Consider the following 8,983-nt stretch of genomic DNA (forward strand, 5'->3'; position numbering starts at 1 on the left):
TCTCAGAATAATGTCTTGTGTCTAGCTGTGGGTCTCTGCATCCAGAGTATTTAATCATGTAGACAAGTACGAATGTCTAAAAATCCAGCACTGCTTTAATTATTTCACATTCTATCTTCCCATTTTTTTAACCATTTAATTATTTGTTTCTGCCCCTGATTTTCCCAAAAAAAGATAATTTCCTCATACCATATGTTGCTTTCCTCTGGGCTTTTACCCAAGCAGTATCCTCTGAATGGAACATCCCCTTCCCAAGCTCAATGGCCTGAAAACCTCTTGCCTTAGTGATATTCTTCTAATGTTTCCTCCCCTCTAGCTCAGTCTCATGTTCATGTGACTGATCCATACATGTGAGGCAAAATATGTAATCTAATCATTGTTTTGATACAAAAAAATATATGGCCTTCAGTTTAGTCCTTTAAATATTAAAATCAGAAATGGTGGTAAAGCAGATATCATTGTGTGTCTTTTTCAGTTTGGTCCCTGTCAAGAACTTGTAAGAGCCAATGGAAATATTAGTTACTAAATATGCATTTGTTCACAGAGCAAAATGTTAATACTCCAAATCTATGAATTTCTGGGTATCACAGATCAAGTCTGTAATCTCAGTTTGTAGAAGGCTGAAACATGAGTATGTTTAATCTGAGATTAGCATAAACTAATTACATCAAGGCTATGTGAAGCAGCTTAGTGATTACTATTTCAGACTGAAATAAAAATGCCTGGGTATGTAGAGTATTTGTTTAGCCCAGTAGGTCTTGGGTTCAACATGTTGTTTCATAAATAAATAAGTAAATAAATAAATGCTCCATGAAACTAATTTGCTTTTTTTTTTCAAACCCTGCCATGGATCTCACTCATTTACTGGGCTTTATGATATGTCTCATGTTGTATAAGGTTCTGTCTGGATAGGAAAGTGCATATTACCTATGTCTTCAGATTATTGTAGCTGTAGATTTCTAATAGATAGGGAAATTTATACAGTTTTAACCCTAGATTTAGAATTGTGGGGATAGTGATTTTCTTCTTGTCAGTGCTTGTTAAAGCAAGACCTAGTGTAATTATATTTCTAAATTGAATCTTAAACTAATTCTGCTTATATATTAAAGATCTTGTTTTATATTTCAATACACAAAGAAGACTTTCATAGATTCTTTTAAATGTGACTGTGAGAAAGATGAAGAATGAAATAGAAAGGAAACTGGTAAGTGCTTTGAACCATAAAATTAGGAAGAAGTTGATTCTGTTGAGTTGAGAGATCAAAAGTGAATATTTTCTCCTTGATTATAAGGATTATATGTTAACATAAGAAAGAAAAAAAACACTGAACTGTTGATGAAATATATTTTTCCAGCAATGTAATCTGGTTTAAGATTGCTTTTAGATTTTTGTATTGTCTAAGGCCAAAAATGTAATGTAGAGATGGCAGGAAAGATGACTCTAAATTCATTATTGTTATTCTCCACACTCCCAAATTAATAGGATTAGATATAAAGAAAAATTGATCAAGCTTCATTTTAGTTTTCTAGAAGTCAGGATTTGCTACCCAGGAGGTGAGTAAATATTTAATGCTCATTAATCAGTTTCCCTACCATCTTCCTCATTGTTCTTGCTTCTAACACCAAGCATCAGCAGACAGCACATTCATTACTCTTTCCTAAGGGTTAAGAGGGTAATTGAGGACCAGATGTAGCTAAGTTGAAATCTAAGCTCTATGCATATTAAAAATATGTAAATCTTGGCATGTCTGAATTATATCCAGATGCCATTACTGTACAGGCAGTTGGGCATAAAAATATAGTAGCATCATCTCTGCAATGGAGATCAGAACGTGAGATCTGTTAGTATGTCAGTGCTATATAATTTTGGTAAATGGCATGTGATCACTTCAGGCTGGAGGATGCTCAGGGACATAGCCAACAAAACTATTTCAATGTCTAGAATTGGTGACAGATCCAGCAACATGAACTAAACAGAATCCAAAGAAATTGTGTTCTTGGGAATCAGGAATGAGGAGCTGAAGGTCAAACTTTAGCAAGTACAAGACAGATCATAATATTTTTGTGGCCTGAAGATCATCAGTGACTTTGAAAAAGACCCCTGAGTGGCAGAATGTGGGTGAAGATTGGATAGGGTAAGTTTATTGAGAATGGGTTAAGGAAAGTTAACAGAGAGCATGATAGACTCAATGAAGTTCCTCCGAAACATGAGAAAAGTGGTGATTTCAGAGAGCTTTGAGATGGTTGTGATGACCAATTTGAAGATGTTTGTATAAATCTACTTCATGTTATAGTATTTTTAATTTCCTATGCTATAAATTATTTTCTTCCTTTCTTTTTAAATTTTAAACTATATATATATATATATATATATATATATATATATGTGTGTGTGTGTGTGTGTGTGTGTGTGTGTACATGTACATGAGTAAGTCCAGTGCCCACAGAGTCCAGAAGCATATATCAGTTTTCTGTAGGTGGAGTTACTAACTATTGTGAGCCAACTGTTGTGATGTGGATGGTGGGAACCTATCCTGCAAAAAAGCAGTAGTTGCACTTGCCTACTGAGCCATCTAAACACCCTTCCTCCCCTCCTGTACTATTTTTTTTTATCCTTTTCCCATATTCTTTCTCTTTCTCATCGTTATTCCTCCACAAATTGATTGATACTCTGGAACATATTGAGCTAAATGTCAGAAATATGAAATATTCAACTATTTGAAGGGAGAGATGAAGGAAGTGAGAGTGTGCATCACTTGAACATATAGGAGGGTTGCTGTGTGTAGAAGAAGTTGCAACCAAAGAGCTTTAAACAGGGATGTTTCAGGTTTTCCAAGAAAGAACCCCATTGTGTGAAAAAATTTTGCTCAAATCTTTTTGTCTTGCACAAAGGTTTTAGGATGCTTTTAGAACCGTAGGGATAAAATTCCTAAGGCTCTAGTCTAACTTTGGTTCTATGCTCAAGTCATCTCAGAATCACCATATGACATGGCTTTCTTATAGAAAATACGTCAATGATATTCTCAGAATAGCTCATTCCTTGCATTAGTGCTGGTAAAAATCAAGCTACTTACCACTAAAAGTAGCTTCCTGGAGCTCAGGAGACCTAGAGTAATAAAGGGATCATCAACATCAAGATTTCACATAGATTTTGTTTTGAAATATCATTAATTATGTCCTAAGCCGCCCATCTCGCAGGGTATCTCTACTTTCTGTCCAGTACCATCATTTAGTCTGGGTCTGGTTTCCATCTTTATAGTCCAATTCTTTTGCCAGGCCATCCCCTTCCTTTTCCATTATACTACTGTTGCCATTGCAGTCAGGAAAAAGTTATTGGCTGCAAGCAACTAAAACTAAATAAATATAGAGAAATATACCACAATTAATAAGAGTGATACAGGTGAGAAAATGTCAGCAAGTGCCTAAATGTTTTAGTAAGAGTCACCCGCTTATTGACAGATTTATGCAGAAGGTGTTAATTCAAGAATGTCTTATTCCTTGTAAAACTTATGAAGATTCAGCATAAGAAACATAATCCAAATCCATAATTCATTTATATGGTTTATAAATACAATGGAGCATTTTCAACTATTAAGACTGAAGTTATAGCATTTGAGGAAAACTGGGGCTGACTGCTAACCATCATGCTGAATGAGTTAAGTCAGTCTGGGAACGATCAAGAAAACATACTTTCTCTTGTGAGTAAAATAATTTACATGCATGTAAAATCGTATATGTAATAAGAGAGGGTTGAAAGTAGAGTGTGGATGGGCATAAGAATGCATATGTCCACATATAGATTTCCTTACAGAAGGCATACATCTGGTTCCATAAAGGTAAAACATTTGGTAGGGTGATAAAAGTTCAACTATAAGTACAAAGTATAATGAAATATTTTCCAGTAACACCAAAGTGAATGCATACATTAAGTAATAAAGTTTCAGTATAAGTAGGAAGCTTGTGCTCTATATAGCTTGTCAAAATGCCAGGATTTTCTTACATAGATATCATGACACTAGAAGAAAAATATAAGTTTTCAGAGTACTATTAGGAAATTGTACTTAAAGACATTTACCAATTTATTGGTAAATATTTTCTATTAAAATAACTATTATATGCCTCTATTTTAAATTCTTTGTATGCACTATGCAAACAATCAAAATTTTAGTTTTACCATCTGGCTTTGAAATTTATATTGTATGGATAATTGTACTATTTGTGTGTTATTATCAATTAATTTTTATTATTCATGGATTTTTCCTTAGTAATTGTAAATCAAATTCTGTTTTAAAAGAAATTTTAAATTCGCCAGTATTTTGAAATATTTCTTTACTTTACTGTTTAGTTTCGAACCACAAAACTAGTTCAACTAACACAAATGATTTTATTTAATTTTTCAAAACATGATATATTGACAGTTCACTGATTTTCTTGTGATATCTATATCAATTACATAATGAGAGAAAATGGGGAAAGGGAAGGCTTTTATATAACTATATATTCAGTAGGTCTTCATACTCAAAGCAAAGAATTTGAATATTCCAGAAAACTTGAAATTTTTATGGAAACCTGCTGCATCTGAGCTTTTATGGTGTTAGGAGTTTCTGCAATGTGTAAGACTGACACATAAACACTTTGCCCTACTCTCATGCTTTGTAATACTTTCATAGTTGTTGGATGGAAAAATAACATATGCATTTTGGGAACATTTTAGATAACAGATCATGATATAGTTCATAAACCACAGAATTCCTTCTCTACAATTTGTGGATGAGCAAACAATTCAAGAGCAAGCAGTAGTTGATCTTTGTGATATGCCAAACTGGTGGGATTTCCATCTCCCCTTTTGCCACCATCTTCACCCTCAGTGCAAGATTGTTTGGGTCTCATATCAACTCACATCCATTCCATGCCAGCTTGAAGTGTCAGTGACAAACTTGGGACCCCAGCCCAGAAATGTGGACACACAGTCTATTTCTAACCCCTGGACCATGTTCTCCAAATCCCTGCATTATCTAAGCTAATTCCAGGGAAGAAGCTTATTAACAAACAGATGTTACTTGATGCCAGTGACATCCATCAGAGAAAATAATTCTGCTTGAATAGGTCCCTGGGCAGTACAGAAGTCATCACTATTAAATATTGTCAGAGGATTTCTGTTCTGATTTATTAATAATAAAAGTATGTGTTGCCCTGATACTTATCTGATTTTAGGGAATGAATAAAATTTGAACTACTTGTGTTGGACTGAAATGACTTGTAAATCAGGATAACTTTTTACATGTGGTTATTATGAAATGAGGTAAGCTTTGCCTAGCTGAATGGGATATAAGGTCATATCATGAAAGAAAAGATAAGAGATAGAATGTTGTTTTAATATCACAGAGAGAATGAATATTTGTAATTCAGTACTCACTGTTCATTTATATTGGGATGTTAAAAAAAAACTGATTTTGTTTCCAGTCAATCAGATATTTTTCATTGGTTCTCTAAGCAAAACAACTGTGGTAGCCCTACCTTTTTATTATTGCTACACGAGGAACACAATTTCTGGTAAATGCAATTTGCTATGTCTACACTAGCTAAACATTTAATTTTGAAGCTGATCCATTTCTTTGGGCTCTATGACAGGCTATCATAACCATCAGCATGTTGTAAAGATGACTGAGCTTTTGCTAGTCATGTGACCTACATTAGTTTCTTTCTTTTCTTTTTCTTTTCTTTTTTTTATACATCCTTAAGTTTGCCTTTTCACAGTGACATTGTTTTTGGTTAAGAATCATTTTGTAAGACATTTGTATTGCTAGATTCCTTAGTCACCTTTATTGCTGCAAAGACATATCACAACTATGGCAACATATACAAAAAGAGATTATTTGGGTTTGCTTACAAATCCAAAGGCTGAGTCCATGACTATAATGGCAGGAAACGTGGCAGCTGACAAACACCTAGAGTGCTGTAGCAGTAGATAAGAGTTCACATTTGATTCACAAGCATGAGGCAAAGAAAGATAACTGGCCATGTCACTGGATTTTGAAACCTCAAAGCCCACCCCTAGTGATACATTTGTCCAACAAGCACAAATGTCCTAATCCTTCCCAAACAGTTCTACCAATGGTTAAACCTTTTAACATGGTCCAGATATCTCATGCAATGAGTGCATAGTAACACTCAGAGTAGAGAATAAATTTAAACATGAGGCTATGGAGTACCCTTCATATTTGGATCTTTCTTAAGTTGTGGCCAAACTTTTTATGATGGGATTCCCATACTGTGGTCACATGTTTAGTTGATACACATATACACTGCTCATAGGAAACAAAGCTGTTAAGGAATAAAAATAGAATTGTAACTGTATCCTCTTTCATATATACATTACAAATGTATATATACATGCATAGCCTTTACGACAAAGACACAATGTCTAACGTGTACACATCATCTTTAGCCTACACTTAGGACACATTATACACATCAATTGTCTGTGGTTATCCATCTGACTGGTTTCTTTACCTGTTTTTGTGACAAAACATCCAACAATAGCAGCATAAGGGGTTTATTCCAGATCATTATTTGAAAGTCAAGGCCATGTGAGTCAAAGAGGAATGGCCGCAGGGTTTCAGGTAGCTGGTAACATTGCATCTTGTAGACAGGAAGTAAAAGTTCAGGAATACTGGTCTTCACCCCGGTATTGCTTTTATTCAGACTGGAAGCCCATAAAATATTGCCATCCTCATTTACAGTGAATCCACTCATCTCATTTGATCCATTCTAGGAAGTCTCTCATTGATAAACCCTGTCTAGCTTATATTCTAGAGATATATTCTACATCTTCTCATGCTGTCTCCATTAACGATCACAATATCTTAACATGAGGTTTGCTTCAAATAAATATCTCTTTCCTACCTACAGGAGTCTTTTCTGTACAAGAACAGTATCTAAATGGACTCCTTATTTCATTCTGGGCATGAAAGTAAAACAGCATCAGAAGTTTCCCCTGGCTTCCTTCCTCTAACGCAGAGGATCCAGTTTTGTCTGCCATTTATCCTGTTATTAGCAATGACAACTTATATGTTCTCTCAGAACAATGGCTCCTACTATTTGTCTTTCTAATCATTCATGGTGTGAGGAGTTATTTAGCCAATTGATTCTCCCTATCCTCAGATCAGAGGTTCAGTCATAGAGTTTCCTCGTAAAAACATTACTCACATGAATCCTCCCATTACCTGAGATTGTACTTTCTAATATGACAAGATTAGCTCTTGATAAGCACAAAGTTCAATTAACACAAAATATGCAATCTTGAGGCAGTTTGAGTGTTTGAGCTATGAGAAACCATAGTATGATTTGGTGACAATTTGGATTCATAAAATAGGGACAGCACCTATGAGACCAGATAGGAGGAAATGCCAAGTGCATCACATGCTGTTGGGCCAGGGTTATGTGCAGTCAAACAAGTTTCACAGTTTAAAGCACTCTTTTCACAGCTTCCCTTAGGAATGATAAGGTGGCTATTTCAGATTCTCATGTAAAATATATCTTCATCTCTCCCAGCATTTAAAGATTAGCTATAGTCCTCCTAATGGAAACCTGATGAACAAGATGGTTTTCAAAGCTCTTTATCTACATCCTGACCTTATTATCTTACCTAGTTTTTGAGCAGTGGACTATTCCATTCTCATGAGGAGCTTTCAATCAATGATCACATTCTGTAGTTCACAGTCTCCATGACTTGCATGAGATGTGATGGGCAGTCTTCACATATTATATAGTAAAATAGTTCATGTTTGTCCAAAATGGTATTGCTGAGCACTATGCCAATAGGTATTTTGTTTTTAAGGATTTTGGATTGAGACAGAGTTTCAAGTAGCCCAGATTACCTTTGAAATTACTGTGTTATCAGAATGACCATTAACTTCTGATTTTCCTTCCTCTAGTCCTGAGTGCCAGGGTTAGTATATATGGTTTATTTGGTACTGTAAATGAAAACCTAGGCTTCATACATATTAGGCAAGCATTCTACTAGCACTTGAAGACAAATTTCTGCTTTTTGTATAGAATTAGAACACATTTACTTTGGATGCATGTTAGCAGCACAATGTTTGGAGTTCTATATGAAACTGATAGGTTTTTTTTTAAAGATGACATAGAGTGATACACACACACATCACATATAAATATATATGTATATTACACATTATATATATATAATATACATTATATATATACACACACACACACACACACATATATATATATATATATATATATATATATATATAATGTTTAATAGTCAGATACTAAACATCTCATGGATACAGATAAGATGAGCTATAAAACTATCATCATTAAGAAAATAATTTCTTAATGATTAAGAGATAAAGGTACACAGAGATATGCTGTAATAATAGCAACAAATACGCAACATATATATGTACATGTGTATAATAAATATGTTATTGTCTTCAGAACAGTCTCTTGAGGTTAGATACATCATAATTTTCATGCATTTACCAGTGCACACTGGGGCTCCGGACATTTCCTCAGGTTGTAAAATTAGGGCAGATTGAGCTGGAACTGAGTTTTTCTTTAATGTCTTGGTCCTCATTATGTCCTTTCAGTCTATGACTATGTCCTCTAAGAGTGGACTCCCATACAAGTCAGAGGAAAGAGGATTGATTTTGTGGATGGAAAGTGAGTTACGGTAGAGTAAGAGAACTGGGAGAGAGACAGCTGGAACTGAAGGGAATTTGAGGGTTGGTGTAGGCACCTATTACACCACTCAAAATGCATGGACTTTAGATTTACTTAAAGTTGAAAAAGTAAAAGTAACATGATTTTATTTGTGTGTGCAGAACTATTGTACTTCTGTTTTTATGTAATGGCAGACATTTTCTACCTCCTTCCCTCCCTCCCTCCCCCCTTTCTTCTCTCTTTCTTTCTTTCTTTCTCTCTCTCTCTCTCTCTCTCTTTTGGGTTTTCAA

At 34.7% G+C, this 8,983-nt stretch overlaps 1 protein-coding gene across 2 annotated transcripts in view; it reads left to right on the forward strand.

Moving 5' to 3' along the window:
- Positions 1-8,983, forward strand: part of Grm7 (glutamate metabotropic receptor 7) — an 858,724-nt gene that overhangs the window by 288,176 nt on the left and 561,565 nt on the right. The window lies entirely within an intron of this gene.

Source organism: Mus pahari, chromosome 2, assembly GCF_900095145.1.
Source record: "Mus pahari chromosome 2, PAHARI_EIJ_v1.1, whole genome shotgun sequence".
Classification (NCBI taxonomy): Eukaryota; Metazoa; Chordata; class Mammalia; order Rodentia; family Muridae; genus Mus; species Mus pahari.